Raw genomic sequence first — 21,439 nt, 5'->3', positions numbered from 1 at the left:
TTCCTGCGGAGTTCATTTCACAGTCTCAAACTGGTCCCCAAGAAAGTAGAGTTGTTGACTACAATCTTCATCCTGGAGCTTTACGTGGTCTTTTAGATATCTGGGGCCCAGGCCACTGAGTGTCTTGAAGATCAGGACCAAGACCTTGAACTTGACTTGAAATTCTATGGGAAGCTGGTGTAGAGAGTGGAGAATAGATGTGATGTGCTCGCAGTAGCTGAGGAGATGCACTACAGTATTCTATACTACTTGGAGTTTCCTAGTGCTGATGTCTTTGTGCCCAGGTATATCACATCACTGCAGTCCATCTGAGAGGTGACAAAGGCATGAATAATTAAGGCCAGGCATCATTTGCCAGGATGGGATGGAGTTTCCTAGCCAACCAGAGACGGTGGAAAGTGTTACTCATGCATGTTGCTATGTGATAGCTTAACATCAGCGAGGAATCCAAGAGTATACCTAAACTAGAGACCGAATTGACCAATTGTGAGTGTATATCTTCAACCAAAGCAGACTGCAAGCTCTTCAAAGTGCTTTTCTTTGCCCACCAACATCATTTCTTTCTTGTTCGTATTCAGCCAGCTGCTCTTCATCTATGAGTTAATCTCATCCAAGCAAGGGGCCATCTTTGTGGTAGTGGTATAGTTGTATGTGGTGAAGGATGAGTAGAGCTGTGTGCCACGTGCATCTTGCTGGCACTTAAGTCAGTATTGTCTGGCCAGCTCATGTATTTGGTTGCCTGTAGATACTGAAAAGATGGGTCTAGTGGTAGAGGTGGTTTCCCATCATTACTCGCTGGGCGTGTCCCTCCACTTAGGTTGCAAACTATTTTAGCACATTACCCTGGCCCCCCCGACCCACCTCCCAGGTGAGAGAGCAGAATCTCATGGACAACATTGTCTTATGTGGCTGTTCAGGTATTGTGGTGGCTCATTTGCCAAGAGATACGGGCTTCTGTTTTATACAGACAATAAAACACCTATTTTTACAGCATGTTTGCACACATTATAACAAAGGATCACTTTGTTTATTTCTCTCCTACTAGTTTCACTGTGATAACATCTGTCAAACAACAAATAACAACACATGAATTGTTTGTATAAATATTAATGAGGATACTATATTCGTCATGGAGATCAAAGTAAATCTCATATAAGCTTTTACATTTTTAATATCTTTTATTATTTAAGGAAGATTACTTTTACTCCCATCATTTCTTCACGTATTGCCTTGCTTACTCTGTGTGTGTGATTCCATTACTGGAGTAAATACAACTGGCTGGTGAAAATATTCTGGTGGGGGGGAGGGCTGAACCTGCCCCGCATTCACCCCACAGTGGCAGCTCCAGTCCTCTGGGCCTGGGCCTGGCTCCCCACTCCAACTCGTTAGGTCTCCCACTTGCAGATTCAGAGGCACCCACAATAGTGTGACTTGACTTGTGTGCAGGTGAGCCCCTCCCCACAATGCTCTGCCCCTACCTGAAGCTGCTGGATGTGGGGCTTCAGGATCTCCCCCTTCCCCTGGAACTCTCCTCCCATCCCGACAATAATCTCAGGGTTATTCTCCTCCCCAGGGACTACCATCAGTTTTGAATCCATTTAATATGATTATAATATATTCAGTATTTTCAATTATACTCTGATTTGTTATAATTGTATGTGTTTAAATCAGAACGTCGTGCAACACTAAGTTAAACGCTTTACCAAAATCTAGTATATTATGCGAACAGTTACCTTTTGTCAACTAAATTTCTGATCTCACCAAAAAAGTTGGTTTGTTTGACCAAACCTATTTTGCATTAAGCCAAGTTGATTTGCATTAATTATGCTACTACCCTTTAGTTCTTTACTGATTGTGTCCCAAATCAGCTTTTGATGTATGATATACATATGCATACACCTAGCACTGCTTCATGTACATTCCCCACACCCACCCACGACCCTGACAAGTAGCTGTGCACAAATTTAAACTCATGCACTGTCAGCTTTCGAGTCTGCACACAAGGTGGAAAATTAGAGGTAATGTTGGTTTACACTGTGGAAAAGTTTGAGAACCCCTGCTTTAACAGACAAGCGACTCTTGTTCATGTTCTCTGGCTGCCTGGCAAATGAGAACCATTTGCCAGTTAAGTATCTTGGACTGATTTTAGATCACAGGCCTGTGCTCCAACACCACATGGTATGTGGCAGTAGAGCTGCAGGAATGCACTGTAACATCTTGCGACTCTGTGGCATCTCTTGTGAAGCCTCAATGGCTACACTATAAATATCAGTTCTTACCTACAGATAATCACCTTGTGGCTATAGAGTAAAATTTTCAGTTGTTTAGGTTCTTCTAAAAATTTTACTCACATGCTGTAACATGTTTTCTATTGAGAACGAGCATTTTCACGAACACAGTAGCTACTGGCCTCTGGCTAACATCTAAGATATTCGCTACATATCATAGAATCATAGAATATCGGGGTTGGAAGGGACCTCAGGAGGTCATCTAGTCCAACCCCCTGCTCAAAGCAGGACCAATCCCCAACTAAATCATCCAGCCAGGGCTTTGTCAAGCCTGATCTTAAAAACCTCAAAGGAAGGAGATTCCACCACCTCCCTAGGTAACGCATTCCAGTGCTTCACCACCCTCCTAGTGAAAAAGTTTATCCTAATATCCAACCTAAACCTCCCCCACTTCAACTTGAGAGCATTACTCCTTGTTCTGTCATCTGGTACCACTGAGAACAGTCTAGATCCATCCTCTTTGGAACCCCTTTTCAGGTAGTTGAAAGCAGCTATCAAATCCCCCCTCATTCTTCTTTTCCGCAGACTAAACAATCCCAGTTCCCTCAGCCTCTCCTCATAAGTCATGTGTTCCAGTCCCCATATCATTTTTGTTGCCCTCTGCTGGACATTTTCCAGTTTTTTCACATCCTTCTTGTAGTGTGGGGCCCGAAACTGAACACAGTACTCCAGATGAGGCCTTACCAATGTCGAATAGAGGGGAACAATCACGTCCCTCGATCTGCTGGCAATGCCCCTACTTATACATCCCAAAATGCCATTAGCTTTCTTGGCAACAAAGGCACACTGTTGACACACATCCAGCTTCTTGTCCACTGTAACCCCTAGGTCCTTTTCTGCAGAACTGCTGCCTAGCCATTCGGTCCCTAGTCTGTAGCGGTGCATTGGATTCTTCCGTCCTAAGTGCAGGACTCTGCACTTGTCCTTGTTGAACCTCATCAGATTTCTTTTGGCCCAATCCTCTAATTTGTCTAGGTCCCTCTGTATGCTATCCCTACCCTCCAGCATATCTACCACTCCTCCCAGTTTAGTGGCATCTGCAAACTTGCTGAGGGTGCAGTCCACACCATCCTCCAGATCATTAATGAAGATATTGAACAAAACCCGGCCCCAGGACTGACCCTTGGGGCACTCCGCTTGATACTGGCTGCCAACTAGACATGGAGCCATTGATCACTACCCCGCTGAGCCTGACGATCTAACCAGCTTTCTATCCACCTTATAGTCAAGTAGAAGTCTGTGCTAATCACATTAACACTTCCCCATTTTGAGATTTACATGAGCAATTGAACAATGCTCCTGGTTCAGTGACCTTGATATAAAACCCCCATTCTTTTAATTCCCTGCCTATAATGTAGCAGATGATAATGAATACAAAAAGCAGCAGTGCATGTACGTCCTGCTGAAAATCACTATTCACGATCATTTCATATTGCACACAGTAACTCTGAAATGCTTACTGACTGTAATGTAATGGTTACATTTTTGTCAGAGTTGAGCATCACATATCTTCTGTGCAAAACTTTTTTTTATGTGTGAAACCACCAAACTTCGCTCCACTAGCCCTGTCGTCTTTCCATTTTCCTATTTTAAATAATGCCATCACCTTTTAGAATGCATCAGATGCTCATTCTGTCTACTGGTATCTGCATATCTACTTCCCTGCATAGTCCAGAAAAATTACTGATGACCAATTGTTGTAGCTTGTTGAAAATGTTCCATCAAAACTTTTTGATGGAAAATGGCTCTTCAGTTAAACAGGTATTCTGACACTTGTTTCCATTTTCATGGAAAATCAAACATTTCTTCATGTTTGACAACCAAAATCGGGGGGTAGGGGGGATCAATTTTAAACCAAAATATTTTTTCATCAGAAGATTCAAAAATATTATGGAAAAACAATTTTGTTTTTATCAAAAGTTTTCATGGGCCAGGATGGGTGGGGGGAATACTTTCTTGACCATGAAATCAACATCTCTGGTCATCATAGAATCATAGAATATCAGGGTTGGAAGGGACCCCAGAAGGTCATCTAGTCCAACCCCCTGCTCGAAGCAGGACCAATTCCCAGTTAAATCATCCCAGCCAGGGCTTTGTCAAGCCTGACCTTAAAAACCTCTAAGGAAGGAGATTCTACCACCTCCCTAGGTAACGCATTCCAGTGTTTCACCACCCTCTTAGTGAAAAAGTTTTTCCTAATATCCAATCTAAACCTCCCCCACTGCAACTTGAGACCATTACTCCTCGTTCTGTCATCTGCTACCATTGAGAACAGTCTAGAGCCATCCTCTTTGGAACCCCCTTTCAGGTAGTTGAAAGCAGCTATCAAATCCTCCCTCATTCTTCTCTTCTTCAGGCTAAACAATCCCAGCTCCCTCAGCCTCTCCTCATAACTCATGTGTTCCAGTCCCTTAATCATTTTTGTTGCCCTTCGCTGGACTCTCTCCAATTTATCCACATCCTTCTTGAAGTGTGGGGCCCAAAACTGGACACAGTACTCCAGATGAGGCCTCACCAATATCGAATAGAGGGGAACGATCACGTCCCTCGATCTGCTCGCTATGCCCCTACTTATACATCCCAAAATGCCATTGGCCTTCTTGGCAACAAGGGCACACTGCTGACTCATATCCAGCTTCTCGTCCACTGTCACCCCTAGGTCCTTTTCCGCAGAACTGCTGCCTAGCCATTCGGTCCCTAGTCTGTAGCTGTGCATTGGGTTCTTCCGTCCTAAGTGCAGGACCCTGCACTTATCCTTGTTGAACCTCATCAGATTTCTTTTGGCCCAATCCTCCAATTTGTCTAGGTCTTTCTGTATCCTATCCCTCCCCTCCAGCGTATCTACCACTCCTCCCAGTTTAGTATCATCCGCAAATTTGCTGAGAGTGCAATCCACACCATCCTCCAGATCATTTATGAAGATATTGAACAAAACCGGCCCCAGGACTGACCCTTGGGGTACTCCACTTGATACCGGCTGCCAACTAGACATGGAGCCATTGATCACTACCCGTTGAGCCCACGTCCCTTATCCTTGCTAGAGCACCCATATTTATGGTCACTGCTTTCCTCTATCCCCAATAATGTAGCACTGTGATGATATTCCATAAAGGGCTCACAGCTTTGCAAGAAATACCAGTGCAACCTCTTCAAATGAGTTCTTATGAAAATATTTGTCTGTCTCCTGGCCTGTCTGTCTCATCAGAACTCTCCAGAGACCAGTTCTATTTATTTCATGTGAAATGTATAATTCTCTTTAATACCTGTATTCTCATATGGGTAGGCCAGTCATTTTCATGAGGTGCTTTTACACATCACGTTGCAATAATTTATGGGTATGGTGAAAAAGCAGGGAAGCAGGACTAAGAAAAAGAGGGTTATTTGCTCAGATTGCCTTTTCTGTTACAAAAAATCTTACAATGATGGTGCAGTGGTGTGCAAGGTTGGATGCTACATATATGAAAATGTTATTTATAGCACTACCAAGATTTTATGATTTGCTTTACTAAAATTATTTTATTTACCTTATGACCAGTAAGAAGTGATATGTGCAACAGGGAGTCATCAAATGGTTTACCTTCATCCAGTGCACACTAAATTCATTCGCTTAGTGGAAACATAGTACAGTGATAGTGATGTGCAGTCAGTGTTTTAACAAGAGGTGTCGTGAAAATTCTCTCTATTAGTCAGTGATAAAACCGTGTACCGCCAGCGTTCATGAGAGCTTGGGCAGTCAAGGTATGAAGGAATGGGGAATCTATCACTTGTTTTCCCATTTCAAAACAAAGGAAGGAGGCACAATCATGACAAAGGAAACAGACTTCTACTTTAAGATGAAATTTGCTGCAAATATTTTTATTTTGTTCCTGAAAAATAAACTGTGCATACTGGTGACATAGTGTGATGGCGCCAGCCTCTTCCTGATGCGGGGGCTGAGGTTGGTTAGACAAAAAATTGGGGGGGAGATGCACCCTCCCCCACCACAAGCCCCCACCCCTTTCTGTGACCCTACCCCTTGCTCCTCCTCAGGTAAGTGCTGGCCCCTCCTTTCCCTCCTCCAAGGCTCAGCCCCCTAGCCAGGTTGGAATCTCGAAGCCAGAGCTGGGCAGTGGGGGGAAGCTGCTGCACTGGCTGATGCCATGGTGTGGGAATCCACAGCACTCCCCAATCTCCTCCTCCTGTTGTTGCTGCTTGGGGCAGGAGAGTGGCTTCTCCTCAGCTCCCAGCCGCCCTTCGACTGCTCACAGCCCATAACAGCCTCCCAGGTAGGAGGATACGGCTCTGGGGCTGGCAGAGAGCAGCAACCACAGAGTACTGGGCCCAGAAGCCCAGGCTGGAGTGGGTCAGTCTGGGCTGCTGTGGGGAGCCCCGGACCCTCCACCTGCCCTGGGTGGCACAAACCAGTGGGCAGGGACCTGGGCCAGGACCAGCTCTCCGGCCCCCTGCCTGGACTTACTTCTGCACTGCTGCTGGCGGCAGCGCTGTTTTAAGAGCTGGGCGGCTGGAGAGCGGCGGCTGCTGGCCGGGAGCTCAGATCAGAAAGCAGCAGTGGAGAAGTAACATTTGACCTTTGTGCTAGGAGAGGTGGATACAGAGGGGCTAAGGCAAATTTGGGGGTGGCTATAGCCCCCCACAAGCGCTGCCCCTAATGATGGCCACTATCTTAGCCTACACTGTATGGATTGAACCAGGGCCAAAAGGATAAGGCTCTGTTGCTTCAGCTAAAGATCCAGGCTCCACAGCAGGGGGCTGTATCAGTTATCTCCGGCAGAACAGTCACGGAGACGAACCTGTAATATATGTGCTAAACCACTGGGTTACAATAGTACAGTGTTCCATGTATGCAAGAGGATGAATAAACTGTGGGTGAGGGGAAAATGTTTTCTGGATATAAATCTAGGCATACACAGTTACCAGATTTACAGGGGGTTTATCCCATTTTAAGCAATAAACATCTCAAAGGTTATTTACCAAGTGCTTAACGTTGGTAAATCCCTTATTCCATTTTATTTCTTAACTTTCATTATTTTGCTTTCCTGTGCTTATAGCATTTAGTTATTTTATTCTGCATTCTGTAATAAAATTTCAAAATCCCATTTTGCTATAGCATCGAGTGCCAAGCACTTTTCTGCTCAGTACAAGCTCTCTTTTTGTAAAAATCATGTCCTTCGCCACCTGGCAGCCTGTTCCTAATTCATGCGCATTTGATTACAGCTGGTAGAAAAAGCAGAGTTTTCCAAGGACACTGTGCAGACTTGCCCAGTGGAAATTATAACCTCTATAAATTGTTTAATGACCAAATGTTGTTTTCTCAGGCCTATTTCATCAGACCGCAGCTCTGGTGGAAGTACTGGACCTGCTGAGATGCCAGGATGACATGTCTAACCGGAATCACACTGAAGGTAACTAAACAGCTCTGATTTAGGATAGCTATTTCCATAAGTTTTTATTCCATTCCATAGTCAAATCTAAGGACATATTTATATTTGTTTTTGAAAAATCAAAGATCAATTGCTTTTAAATTCTCAAAGAATTGATTATTTAAATTCTTCTAAAAAGTATTATTTGTAGTATAGTAACATCCAGAGTCACCCACCTCCATCAGGATGGATGGCCCATTGTTCTAGGTGCTGGACAAACAATGCGTAAAAGAACAACCTCTGTCCCAAAGAATGTACAATCTGAATTAAATAATATGTACAATCTAAGTCAAAACACCATGATATTTTTAAGTAGATGATCATTAAAATGAGATATACTATTTTAGGGACAGATTGTCATATCCTTGCTTAAATGGAATAATACTTTACTTCATAAGAATTCATATACTCTTTCTATCAGTAGATCTTAAAGCATATTACAAAGAAGACCAGCTGGGGAAACTACATCACAGGAAGTCAAACTGACTTACCCAAGTGGCTAATGGCAGAACCAGGAATAGAAGACAGGTCTTCTGAGTCCCACTCCATTACACCTTCCACTAGACTACACTGCCTCCTCTTAGTCCCGTTGGTTTTAGTCCTAGTGCTCAAGAAGTAAGGTACTATTAATATAAATAAGGCTAGCACAGTATGGCTCACAGGGAGAAACTAATAGCATCAGTAAACTTTGATGCCAATAATATTCTTTAACTTGCACTTTTCTATCTTATGCCAGTTCATATTTTAAATTGTTTTGCCTAATTATCTGGTTATTATTTCATATGTTAGAAAATATATTTTGAGATGAAAGACTCAAGAAATACAAGTGTCTCACATAGGGCAGGTCTGCACTACGTGGAAAAGTCGATCTAAGCTACGCAATTTGAGTTACGTTAGTAGCATAACTCAAGTCGACGTAGCTTAGATCTACTTACCGCGGGGTCCACACCTTGCTGGGTCGACAGGAGAAATGTTCCCGTCGACTCCCCTTACTCTTCTTGTTCCGGTGGAGTACCGGAGTCAAGAGGAAAGCGATAGGCAGTTGATTTAGTAGGTCTTCACTATACCCGCTAAATCAACCCCCACTGGATCGATTGCTGCAGCGTCAATCCCACCGGTAGTGGAGACAAGCCCTCAGTAAAGTGATTGTAGCATATAAAGTCCTACAAATCAATAAGGTCAAATTTTCAAAGGTCTGTCTATTTGCGGCATTTACCACATTAGACATGCAAGTCACTGTCATACATGGTTTCTGTGCATCATTAATTGCATATACACACAATAGAATTTATACATACAAAACTGATTTGTGTTAGATTTGGAAAAGCAAATTTGCTTGATCCATGGGAATGCTAGTATGCAGAAAAATAGTGCACAAAAAGTGCACACAAAAATGATTATGAACTCAAAGAAAGAGGCCACATTTGAAAATGTGGCACACAGCGACGTTTTTAGATTTGCATGAGTCAGAAAATGGAATAGAAAAAATAAAATAAAATTTAACGATTAAAGAGCAAAATCCACTTCAGTGGACAGCTCTATTTCAGGTTTCAGAGTAGCAGCCGTGTTAGTCTGTAATCGTAAAAAGAAAAGGAGTACTTGTGGCAGCTTAGAGACTAACAAATTTATTTGAGCATAAGCTTTCGTGAGCTACAGCTCACTTCATCGGATGCATTCAGTGGAAAATACAGTGGGGATATTTATATACACAGAGAACATGAAACAATGGGTGTTACAATACACACTGTAAGGAGAGTGATCACTTAAGATGAGCTAATATGAGCAGGAGAGCGGGGGGTGGGGGAGAGGAATAAAACCTTTTGTACTGATAATCAAGGTGGGCCATTTCCAGCAGTTGACAAGAACGTCTGAGGAACAGTGGGGGGTGGGGGAGAATAAACATGGGGAAATAGTTTACTTTGTGTAATGACCCATCCACTCCCTGTCTCGATTCAAGCCTAAGTTAATTGTATCTGCTATGGGTACCCACATGGTCCCACACTATGCCAACATTTTTATGGCTGACTTAGAACAACACTTCCTCTGCTCTCATCCCCTAATGCCCCTACTCTACTTGCGCTACATTGATGACATCTTCATCATCTGGACCCATGGAAAAGAAGCCCTTGAGGAATTCCACCATGATTTCAACAATTTCCATCCCACCATCAACCTCAGCCTGGACCAGTCCACACAAGAGATCCACTTCCTGGACACTATGGTGCTAATAAGCGATGGTCACATAAACACCACCCTATACCGGAAACCTACTGACCGCTATTCCTACCTACATGCCTCCAGCTTTCACCCAGATCACACCACACGATCCATTGTCTACAGCCAAGCTCTATGATACAACCGCATTTGCTCCAACCCCTCAGACAGAGACAAACACCTACAAGATCCCTATCAAGCATTCTTACAACTACAATACCCACCTGCTGAAGTGAAGAAACAGATTGACAGAGCCAGAAGAGTACCCAGAAGTCACCTACTACAGGACAGGCCCAACAAAGAAAGTAACAGAATGCCACTAGCCATCACCTTCAGCCCCCAACTAAAACCTCTCCAACGCATCCTCAAGGATCTACAGCCTATCCTGAAGGACGATCCATCACTCTCACAGATCTTGGGAGACAGGCCAGTCCTTGCTTACAGACAGCCCCCCAACCTGAAGCAAATACTCACCAGCAACCACACACCACACAACAAAAACACTAACCCAGGAACCTATCCTTGCAACAAAGCCCGTTGCCAACTGTGTCCACATATCTATTCAGGGGACACCATCATAGGGCCTAATCACATCAGCCACACTATTGGAGGCTCGTTCACCTGCACATCCACCAATGTGATATATGCCATCATGTGCCAGCAATTCCCCTCTTCTATGTACATTGGTCAAACTGGACAGTCTCTACGTAAAAGAATAAATGGACACAAATCAGATGTCAAGAATTATAACATTCAAAAACCAGTCGGAGAACACTTCAATCTGTCTGGTCACTCGATTACAGACCTAAAAGTCGCAATATTACAACAAAAAGACTTCAAAAACAGACTCAAACGAGAGACTGCTGAATTGGAATTAATTTGCAAACTGGATACAATTAACTTAGGCTTGAATAGAGACTGGGAGTGGATGTGTCATTACACAAAGTAAACTATTTCCCCATGTTTATCCCCCCCCATTCCCCACTGTTCCTCAGACGTTCTTGTCAACTGCTGGAAATGGCCAACCTTGATTATCACAACAAAAGGTTTTCTCCCCCCTCCCCCGCCCGCTCTCCTGCTGGTATTAGCTCATCTTAACTGATCGCTCTCCTTACAGTGTGTATGGTAACACCCATTGTTTCATGTTCTCTGTGTATATAAAATCTGCCCACTGTATTTTCCACTGAATGCATCCGATGAAGTGAGCTGTAGCTCACGAAAGCTTATGCTCAAATAAATTTGTTAGTCTCTAAGGTGCCACAAGTACTCCAGCTCTATTTCAGTTACTTTTATGTATGCTAGAGGACGACAGTAACTATTTTTAAAATTTTAAACTAGTCAGAATGGAAATCTGCAGGGAGATGCCTTTGCAAAATGGACCTAACCATTTGTTATTGTATATTCAGTTTGAAGTTTGAGGGTGAGCGTAGAGAAATGCAACCTTTTCTCTTTGTAATGCATTGTTCTGAAGCTTTCCTCACACTTGAGAGTAACCTAAAAATACATTAAACCACTGTGCCTGCCTGTATGCTTCAATATAATGAACACACAACCTCAAATTAGCAAGCTGTAACCACTCCAGGTAATATTTCAAATGGAAATGTGGATACCTTTTCAGTCAGGTGTGTCACTCTTCTACCGTTAAGTTTGAAAAGGCAAGTTGCATGAATGTGTTGCATTAGTAAAATAACATTCCAAAGGTGCAAATGAATAAGCAAACAAAGCAATTTTCCTGCATGCTGTACCTTTTTCATGGCCTTTTAAAAATGGTCCACTGTTTATTGTTACATTTTAGATACAATAGGCTTGATTCTCCTCTCTCTCACCTGGATGCAAATCAAAAGTAATTCAGCTGAAGTCAATAAGGTTACACTGGTGTAAAGCTAGTAAATGTGAAAAGAGAATTAAGTTAATTATATCTACTTCTATTCTACACTGGTTTTACACCATTATAACTCCACTAACTTCACTGGAGTTACTGTTAATTTACACCTGTGTGAGTGGAGAAGCAGGCCCTTTGTTTTTATTTCCAGAAGCTAAGACACTTTAGGCCATGAGCATTGCTCTGACATATGCCCCACATATCTCATGTTCACACATAATTTACACAAGGAAGTTGCAATCAAAGTTACTTGAATTAATTGAACCTAATTCTGCCCTTCCTCTGATTATAGAGGAGTTTACATGGATGTTAGGAAGAAGATAATTGAGGCCAGCATTTTACCAACCACAAAACTCTCTCGTGTTCATTATGCAAAAAACCTTAAAGGCGGTAAAAGCTAAAAATAAACAAAAAAAATGGCTAAAACCCCAAAAATGTGTCTAAAAGTGTGAGTTATGTTTTATTTTGTTCCTGCAACATAAACCAGCTTTGCCTGAGTAAGGACAGCAGGATTAGGCCATGTTTTGGTGGGGCTGAAAGGTCAAATTCTGCCACTAGATTTGAGTGTGAGGATCCCTTTTGCTTCACTGAAAGCAGTACATGTTTATTGAAGCATTAAATTTGTCTTAACAGCAACTCTGACTAGAATCCATTTGAACCTGTCAGCATCGTTAGAGAATTGCTCACTCTTCCTTTTACAGCCTCCGGCATGTTTATAATGTGCAAAATAAGGATTATTTTACATTACAAACATGGGTCCAGGATCTCAGTTGCAATAGTCAATGCTTGATTCAATTGCCATTGGAGTTAATGGTGCTATGCTGATTTACGGATCTGGCCCATGGATTTTTGTCTTTACTGAAGTAACTTTTAATGCATGTCCCACGTGCTATGATCAGTGTTAACATTAGAGATGGGCCCAATACACAAAATTTAGATTTGGATCCAGAACTGGATTTCCACCCTTACCCAATGCTTGGGGTTGTGCTGAGGCAGAGCTTTAATTCTCTTCTATGTGCAGATCCATAGTGGTGAACTTTGTCGGTGAAAAGGTGAGAAGTCAAACAGTACTCATTTGAGGTTTTTTTTTTAAAAGGGGGCAATTTACTTTACAATCCATGCTTTTATATTTAAAAAGGAGTATCAGGGATCACCTAACACTATCTTAATTACACAGTTAGCACTTATACAGGAGTATGTAGAGAAAGTGCCTCATTTGAAACATGTTTTTCCACAGAGTGTGTTTTCAATACGTGAGTGCAGAAGATATGTCTTGTCTCATAACTGAAGCTCAGTCTTCTATTATGCACCCTTATATTATGGAATAATTAGTAGAGCTTTTCTCTAGTTCAGCTAAGATTTGGTCATGAGGTTAGAACCTTTGTACATTTGATTATTGCTACTCTGTACTTGTGGACACTCTGTAATTAAGCTGTTACATTAAATATTGTACGTTGTACTCAGTCCAGATAGATGATAAACAGCCACAGCTGCTAATAAAGTTATAGGACCAGAGCCTCAGCTGGTGTAAATTGGCCTAGTTCCACTGAAATCAATGGAGCAAGGCCAATTTATACCAGTTTAGCTCTGGCTTATCTTTGTAACCACATTCATTTGGAATGTCCTGAAGCAGAAAGTTACATACAACCATGCTGAGCTAAGTAGTGGTTAAACTTGTACATATATTTGGGGAAAAAATGTCTTTCATATGATGGATGAGGTTCAGACAACATGGGTTTAACTTCTGGCTCTGACACAAACATCCTGTGTTTCCTTGGATAAATACCTTAATTGCTCTGGCCCAGATCCTCAAAGGTATTTAAGCACTTAAATACCAGGCTGTAGGGTATGGTGGGTCTTCCAATCTTTGCAGTTGAAGATATTCCACTTTATATAAATAATCATTAGAACAAAGACTCAGATTTCCCAGGTGAGTTCCTTAACAACTAGGCAATAGACTCATTTTCACTCTTGCACAATGAATATGTAATTAGTAATACAAAGTGGGACAGCTACAACACAAGAAATTGAGAGCAATCCATCCTAGAATACCCTATAGCCTGCATTCAAGTCCCTGTTCTATACCAGGTAGAACAGAGATTCAAACCCAGGTCTCCCACATCCCAGATAAGTGCCCTGACCATTAAGTATAAGGGGAAGGCTGGGGGTGGTCCATTTTTGACCGGGTGTTCGGTTGAAAACTGGACACCTGGCAACCCTTGGGGCACTACTACCACCTTCTTGTTGAGAGGCCTGGGGCTTAAGCCCTGTCCCCCTCCTTGGTATTTCCTACAGTCTCGTTAGTGTAGGCAGCTCCCTGCTCAGCTTGCTGGTTTCTGAGAATCCTTTTCTCTCTCCTTTGGGAGATTTGGCACTTAACCCAGGGCTGAGAATTCCATTAGGTGCGTAAAAGTTAGGTATTGCAACACTGAGCTCTGCAACACCCTTAAGTTCCTTTGTGGGTCTAGCCCAGAGATCCTGTGCATTTTTTCTTAGGTACATACTAAAAATCAGATCTGGAGTATGTACTTCTATGTGAAGGAATAAAAACCATCTGATAGACCATGTCAGATAAGGTGAATATGTGGTTTTGCACCTGTGTGTCAAAATCATCGACATGGATGCTTACATCTTCTAAGATAGTGAGTTTAGGGGTCTGTTTGGTGGTTGGTAGATCAGCAGTATCTAACTTGACAATTTATATAGACATACTCAAATCTGCCATTTCCTCCCCATTGAACAACATTGAGTTCCAGGGTGGTGGGAGGGAACCTCTCCCTACCTACAGCTCAGGTGAAATGTTAAGATTACGGAATGGTGGCCATATAACAAAAGGTTATTCCAGTCCACACACTGTCACATTTGATGAACTAGTCTTGTTTAAAAGAATGGACATTTTAATTATTGGGCTTTAAGAAAAAATGACAAATATTAGTATATATTTGGCATAGATCCAGCTGTAGTTGTGAGTGTTACGCAATGAAACAAGAGGATAGTTGCTGATCAGAGATCGTAAGATGTGGTTGTATTGGTGTCTCCTACACATCTCACAGAAAGAATTAGGAGGACTTCAAAAGGAGTATTTGCAACAGATGTTCTTCAGACACATTCAGGCAGAACTTATTTAAGTTCCATACATAGAAGAAAGGTGACAGTCTAGAAAATATTATTCTGTGTGGTCAAGTATCTCTAACATGGTAAGATGGATGATGGGAAAACTATTTATTAAGACAAGAAAGTGAGTTACAATAATTGAGCAGTAAAGGCAGTACAAAACTGAAAACTGAAGAGCACTTGTCCATCTTGCCTGTAGGCCAGAAGTTGATGATAACATTTCCAAATTACTTAATATTGCCAGGAAACACTGAAAAACACTTCAAATTGTTGTGGATTTTTCCCCCTTCTGTTTCTATTTTGCTAACACTGGAAATGTTTTATATGAAAATGACACTTCTAATGAGAAAAGATTAACTTTTCTGGTTAAGGTAGGACTAATTAAACATACCTGTCTTATTAATGTTTGTAAAACACTTGGAGATCCTTAGATTGAATGTGCTGTTATGCAGGGCACTGTTATCATCCTTTTCCTCTTCCTGTCAGATAAACTTATAACCAGTTATTGTACTTTACTTGAATGAAACAATAACCACATAACCACAATAAATAACCATGAGGCATAATCCTCAAGAAAATAAATATAAAACCATTTGGTGAAATTGCACATTTTGGTATATTTACTGGTGACGACATTGTGGTAAGAAATTTACCTACATTTTGTGCCCAGGGTCTAAATTCTTGACCAAGGGAAATGGTGAGAGAAGGCACTGGGAGTCAGAAAGTCTGCATCAAGATTCCAGTTGGTGCAAGATCTGTGCAATCTTGCATCCCATAGCCTCACTGCCTCAGTGGTAGGTGGCACGGACCATGAAGCAGGCAATGATTAGGGTGGCTGGGGAATGAGTTACTTCAGTTCATCCCCTATGCAGCTTCTGCCGTGGAGAATTCTGGGTGGTGACAAAAAGTGACTTCATCTGGTGGAAACCTTGAAGTAGAACAGGTAGCTCCTGTCCTTTGCTGGATGAATCCAAATGTCTATCAAGCACAGTTATCAGACAGGTGAAGCAGGAGATAACAATTTCAGAAGGGTTAGGAATTTGGCCCGAGTTTTTTGCAAAACATGTTAGTTTTTTCCTTGTTTATGTGCTCTTATTGGTGAAAACACATTATCACCCCACTGAGATCCCATTACATGCCTCATTTTTGCTTGAAGATTATTTTTAATGGGTAATAAAACACAAAAGTTGTCTTTCATGTAAAGATAAATAAATTATATGTACACAATATGACATATGTAGGGAAGTGGTTTTTTTAAATTGGATTAGTCTAGGAAGTCCCAAACAAAGACCTAACTGCATCACTAAGACATGACTGCACTAATGTCAGGCATAAGCCCAATGACATGGGTATTTTGAAAATGTATTTGCCCTCAGCTACTTTCATTTTTAAAAGTATTAATATATTGTAGCACACAAAACATAGACCTCTGTCATACAGAGTCTTGTCAAGAAAATACTGGGCACATAGCCCACAGTATGAATTCCAGCAATTTGCATGAATTTGACACTTTTAAGCTTTTGATTATGCACATGTTCCCCTGTATCTTCTGTTAAACATTTAAAACTAACTTCCTACTGCCCTTCCTTCTGAGGTGTGTTGTAATTGGCTGAAATAAAATTATGATTTTAAAAACATACACAATTATAAAATATCACTTAGCCTGTGATCTATGCTGCCTACTGGCATTTTTAAATATTTATTTTTATTTGTGTGGCTTTTCTATAACACTAGCAATGTCTTTGGTTTTTCCTGTCTCTTCCAGAGTATTCTTTAATTCCTCTCAAATGATGTCAGTTTATGGGATTACTTTAATTCTCTTAGATGTCTTTCCAGAATTCATGAACTTATACCAGTGACCTCACTCCACATGAGTGGACACTTGGAATGTGCAAATGTGCAGTAAGCTTCCTGCCAGTTAGTACCAACCATTCCGAGATGCTTTCAGCAAAAACCCTATTAACTGCTGAGTGTAAGGAAAGAAAATGATGTTGATGCCCAACTGCTTCTCTGAAGCCCTTGATGATTCTCAGCATCTGTTTTGCTTCTAGGGCCATTAAGTTATGCCTGACATTAGTGCAGTTACTCATTTTGGTTTCCAGGTTTAAAAATAGAAAATATTTTAAATCAAGGTACATATTCAAACTGTAATTTAAATGAACTGGAGAATGATTCTAACTGTGAGGTCCGGGGACTGTTACATTTTTAAGCAATACAGAGACCACAATTCTGTGTCAATACCTCCCTGCTGAACACTTCAAAGGAATTCTTCTTTCCAGCCAGAGAATTTATTCTAGAGGGGAGGAAGTTTCTTCCTTAGGTTCAAAGGGTCATTGTGAGAGAATTCATATAATTTGTAGGGACTGGTGACTTGAGTCAGAAATCTGCAAAACACCATGAATATCAGCCATATACAGTGAGGTGATTGTTTCTGGGTGTCAGTCAGAAAATATTCAGCATGTGGATATTTGGGAGTGTGCATACCAAAAGAGGGGTGGGATGAGAGAGAGACTTTCAAGTGTGATAAAAATATATCAGCCAATGAATGTCTGGATTTAAACTCCTGAGGCCAGATCCTAGACTGCTTCTAAGGTCCCCATGCACCACTAGGCGTAAAGGCACCTTAAATCTGCTGTCAAGGGGTAAGTGAGGATTTCCTGAACATGAGGGAATCCTGGGCTGGTGTAAAGCCATCCCGTCTGACTTGGGCCAACACTTCCATTCCCCACACCCAAAGCAGGGGGAATGTTGAGGCTATCAGGATGGGGAAGAGAGGACATTACAAGAGCTGGAAGACATGGGGCTGGAGCGCAAGGCATTCCACTAATCTGCCATCTGCAGAAGGGTCCGTAAGGAACTGTTCTAACTAGCAAAAGCTAGTGCAGCCCTCTGCCCATAGAAGTGTGTGCTGGGGCTGATGTGGCCCCCAGTCAACTAAAGATCAGGGAGGAACAAAAGTATTAGAACTGCCTTTGCTTCCCTCATCCTCAGCTATACCAAGCATGGGTTTGGCACACCTGAGGATTGTGCCCCCCCCAATCCCAGAGCCTATACTATAGATACAAAGGGACTGAATTAGCAATTCCTAACTTTTTAAGTTTTTATTTTACTGCTATAATAGTAATCTTTTGACATAGCAGCTTGTATGTAATATATGCATGAATTGTGCTACTTGCTACTAAATGCCTTTGAGGGGAAACTAGACAACAGTTTAGGGCAGGACGTAAAGCATAATACTACCAGGAATAAGGCCCTGCAGCTGCAGCTGCTCAGTCTCCTGATGGCCTAATGAGCACAGCTGAGCTGCCCAACAGACAGCCCCACCTGATTAGCCAGCAGGCCTGTTCTTAAGCCCAGCAGTAGCTCAATGCATATGCCTGTGGATTCTCTATTTCCTTTGCCCTTGCCCTTCTCCAGCCCAGCCCAGGCCCTACCCTGCCTTCCCTGACTCCAGGTAATCTGGTTCTGATTTTCAATTCTAGTTCTTGTTCTGCCTGGACTCTGGCATTTGGGCTCTGATGCTGACTCCTGCTCTCCTTGCTAGACCAAACTGCCCATATGCTGATCTCCTGACAAATAACACATCCAAGTGAAACTGCAGGGGTAATTTATGAGAGTAGCCTATGTTTACGCAAATTAGTATTTTCCCAGGTTATCTGGATTAACAACAACACCTGTATAATTATTCTCTTTTGTAGTACTTCTGATCTATAGACCTTAAAGCACTTCCCAAAGGAAGGGAGCACTTTTATCCCGATTTTACAGATGAGGGAAATAGGTGATCTCTGGCAAGTCAGTCAAGCCAGGGGCAGAGCTGGGAATGGCTTGAATCCTTCCTGGAGGGCTGCACATGGTGTGTAGTGATGGGAAACTGCACCTCTACAACAAGACTCCCTCACTTGTACAGTCCCACAAGGATCAATTATCTCTCCAGTCCTACTCATTCAACAACATGCAGTCACTGGGTGAACTGGGCACACAACATGGACTACAATGCCAGCAATATGTGACTGGCAGACAGCTCTACCTGTCCTTCACCATGTACAGCTATACCACCAAGATGGCACAGTGCTTAGATGAGAACAGCTCATAGATGAAGAACAGCTGTTGTAGCTGAACCTGAGTGGGATGGAGTTGATGCTGGTGAGCAGACAAAAGCATTTCTGAAGAGTTTGCAGCCCTGGTGCAGACTCCTTTGGTTGAAGGCGGACACCCATAATGCTTAATTCAGTCTATAATTTAGGAGTGCTCTTGGATTCTTCATTGATGCTAAGGTATAACAGAACAGCATCTGTGAGTAATGCTTTCTATTACAGCTGGTTGGCTAGGAGAGACTGTCCAATCTTGGCAGATGATGATCTGGCCTCAGTTATTCACATGTCAGGGTACATCTATACTTCACCTAAGAGGTGTAATTCCCAGCTCAGGTAGAGGTACACATGCTAACTCTACTCAAGCTAGCATGCCAAATATACTAGTGTGGATATGGTGAAACAGGCGATGAATCAGGCTAGGATCTCAGATAAGATTGTACTCGTGTGGCTAGCCTGAGCTGCCACATGTCCCTGTGTGGCCCCATGGCTAGGTTTAGCAAGCTAGCTTGAGCAGAACTAGAGTGTGTACATCTGTCTAAGGTGAGAATTATCCTTCCCAGCTGCAGTGTAGACATATCCCTAGTCACTTCTCAGCTGGACTACTGCAATGTGATATACATGGGCATGAAGCTGTCAGTACTTAGGAAACTCCAACTAGTAAAGAATGCTGCAGTGCATCTCTTCAGTAACACAGGCTACTGCAAACATATCAGACTTGCCCTCCCATCTCTGGCTTCCTATAGACTATTGAATTTTGGCTCTTATCTTCAAAGTGCTCCATTGACTGTGCCCACGATACCTAAGAAATGCACTAAAATTGCAGGTTGAAGACTGGTCAACCATTATGCTCCTCTGGCACAATAGAATGCTCTTCAATAGGGTAAAGCTTGTCTATGCAGGAGACCAGAGCTTTCGTGGGGATGGCTCCAAGACTGTGGAATCAACTCCCCTGGGAACTAATGACCATCACCTGTGTCACCGCCTTCTGCTCTAAGTGCACGTTTCTTTGACCTTGCCTTATCTAGTAGAAACGTATAACAGTGTGTCTAGATGTAAGCAAGCTTTGAATGAGCTCTGTCCTAACATCTAGTGACGAGCTGGAGGGAAAAGAGTTCAGGAGCAGACTGTATTTGCATGAACACCCCTACTCTGCCAAAGTCCTCAGCAGAGGGAACTCTTCTGCCAAAATGATGGATTTTGTCTGGTGTTGGGTTACAAATCACTCTAGTATTTGAGTACGGGGTAATGGAATATTATCCTAATCGTATGAGTAAAGGGAAGAAAAACTATACTTAGCCTGCTCTGATTGAGGAGAGCCACCCTAAGCTGAACCTCACTTGCTAAGGAAGGGGTAGGGAATGTCAAATCCTAATGAAAGAGAGTGAGGACTGCAGGCAGATGCTTGTGCCTGGTAGCGTGGGCTCTGCCTTAAGAGTTCTGGGCACTATTTGACCCTGCCCTATTCTACTGTTTAAAGAGAAAGATGATCAGACTCAATTGAGGGTCTTTATTTTGCTAAGTGATTGCTAGAGCTGCAGTCACTGATAACCCCAGGTCTAGCTGCTGAGCTTTAGACCTGGTGTGGGTGAGTGCTGCTGTGAAAGAGACTGCCCAGCCCACTGAGGCTCCCCCATACCTTCTGCAATCATTAAGAGCTGGTTTAAATGGTAGAACTTCAGAATGTGACATCAAAGTGATTGGTGGCATGGTTTGATGAAACATATGTGTGCACATTCTTGGGGTGGGAGGTGAACTTACGTGAATGCACCTCTGAACTCGGGGCCTGTGCTGACCAAGGACCGCAACTGTGCATGGGGTGCAGGGGAGGGAGAGGGCAATGGCAGGTTAAAAGAACATTTGTTAGACTTTCACATCTCAAGGTGAGAAACTGAGGCAAAGGACACTGCCCAATGTACCCAGGGGTGGGTGTTTGCTCATGGTCACATACTTTCATATTTTTCCAAATTAATGAGTCTTGAGGCAGTTCTGTGTTATATTATGAAGAAGAACCTCTAGATATTGAACCTGGCCCTCGGTGCTGCTGACTCCACCTGGCAGAAGGGTTACATATAATATACAAGTTCTACTTCTCTTTCTGTAAACAAAATTCTAAAACAAAACTCTTCATTATACACACTTCTCCCCCTCAGAAGTGGATGAGAGAAATCACATGAGATAGATATTAATCAAATTGCTTAATGCACTACTGGAAGGTACTCATATGCTATGGTGAAGAGCACAGTATAAGAACCTGTAGAGAACAGAAGAGAATCCAGGTCTCCCTAGTGCCAGGCAAGTGCTGTACTTACTAGGCCACATGCCTTCTGACTGCCTCATGAACAGTGCCATGGGTTGTTTAGTGACTGTGAGCAGTCAGGAGAATCATAGATTTAAATCTCATCCAACAAGACAGTACCTTTAGAAGAA

At 42.4% G+C, this 21,439-nt stretch overlaps 1 long non-coding RNA gene across 1 annotated transcript in view; it reads left to right on the top strand.

Moving 5' to 3' along the window:
* Positions 1–8,262: 8,262 nt before the first annotated feature.
* LOC140908143 (uncharacterized) overlaps positions 8,263–21,439 on the top strand; it is a 111,061-nt gene continuing 97,884 nt past the window's right edge. The window contains exon 1 of the long non-coding RNA XR_012157776.1: positions 8,263–8,328. This is a non-coding gene — a long non-coding RNA (uncharacterized lncRNA). The remainder of the gene's footprint in view (positions 8,329–21,439) is intronic.

Source organism: Lepidochelys kempii, chromosome 3 (assembly GCF_965140265.1).
Source record: "Lepidochelys kempii isolate rLepKem1 chromosome 3, rLepKem1.hap2, whole genome shotgun sequence".
Classification (NCBI taxonomy): Eukaryota; Metazoa; Chordata; order Testudines; family Cheloniidae; genus Lepidochelys; species Lepidochelys kempii.
The sequence above is the reverse complement of the archived record's forward strand: the minus strand, read 5'-3'. Positions and strand labels throughout refer to the sequence as shown.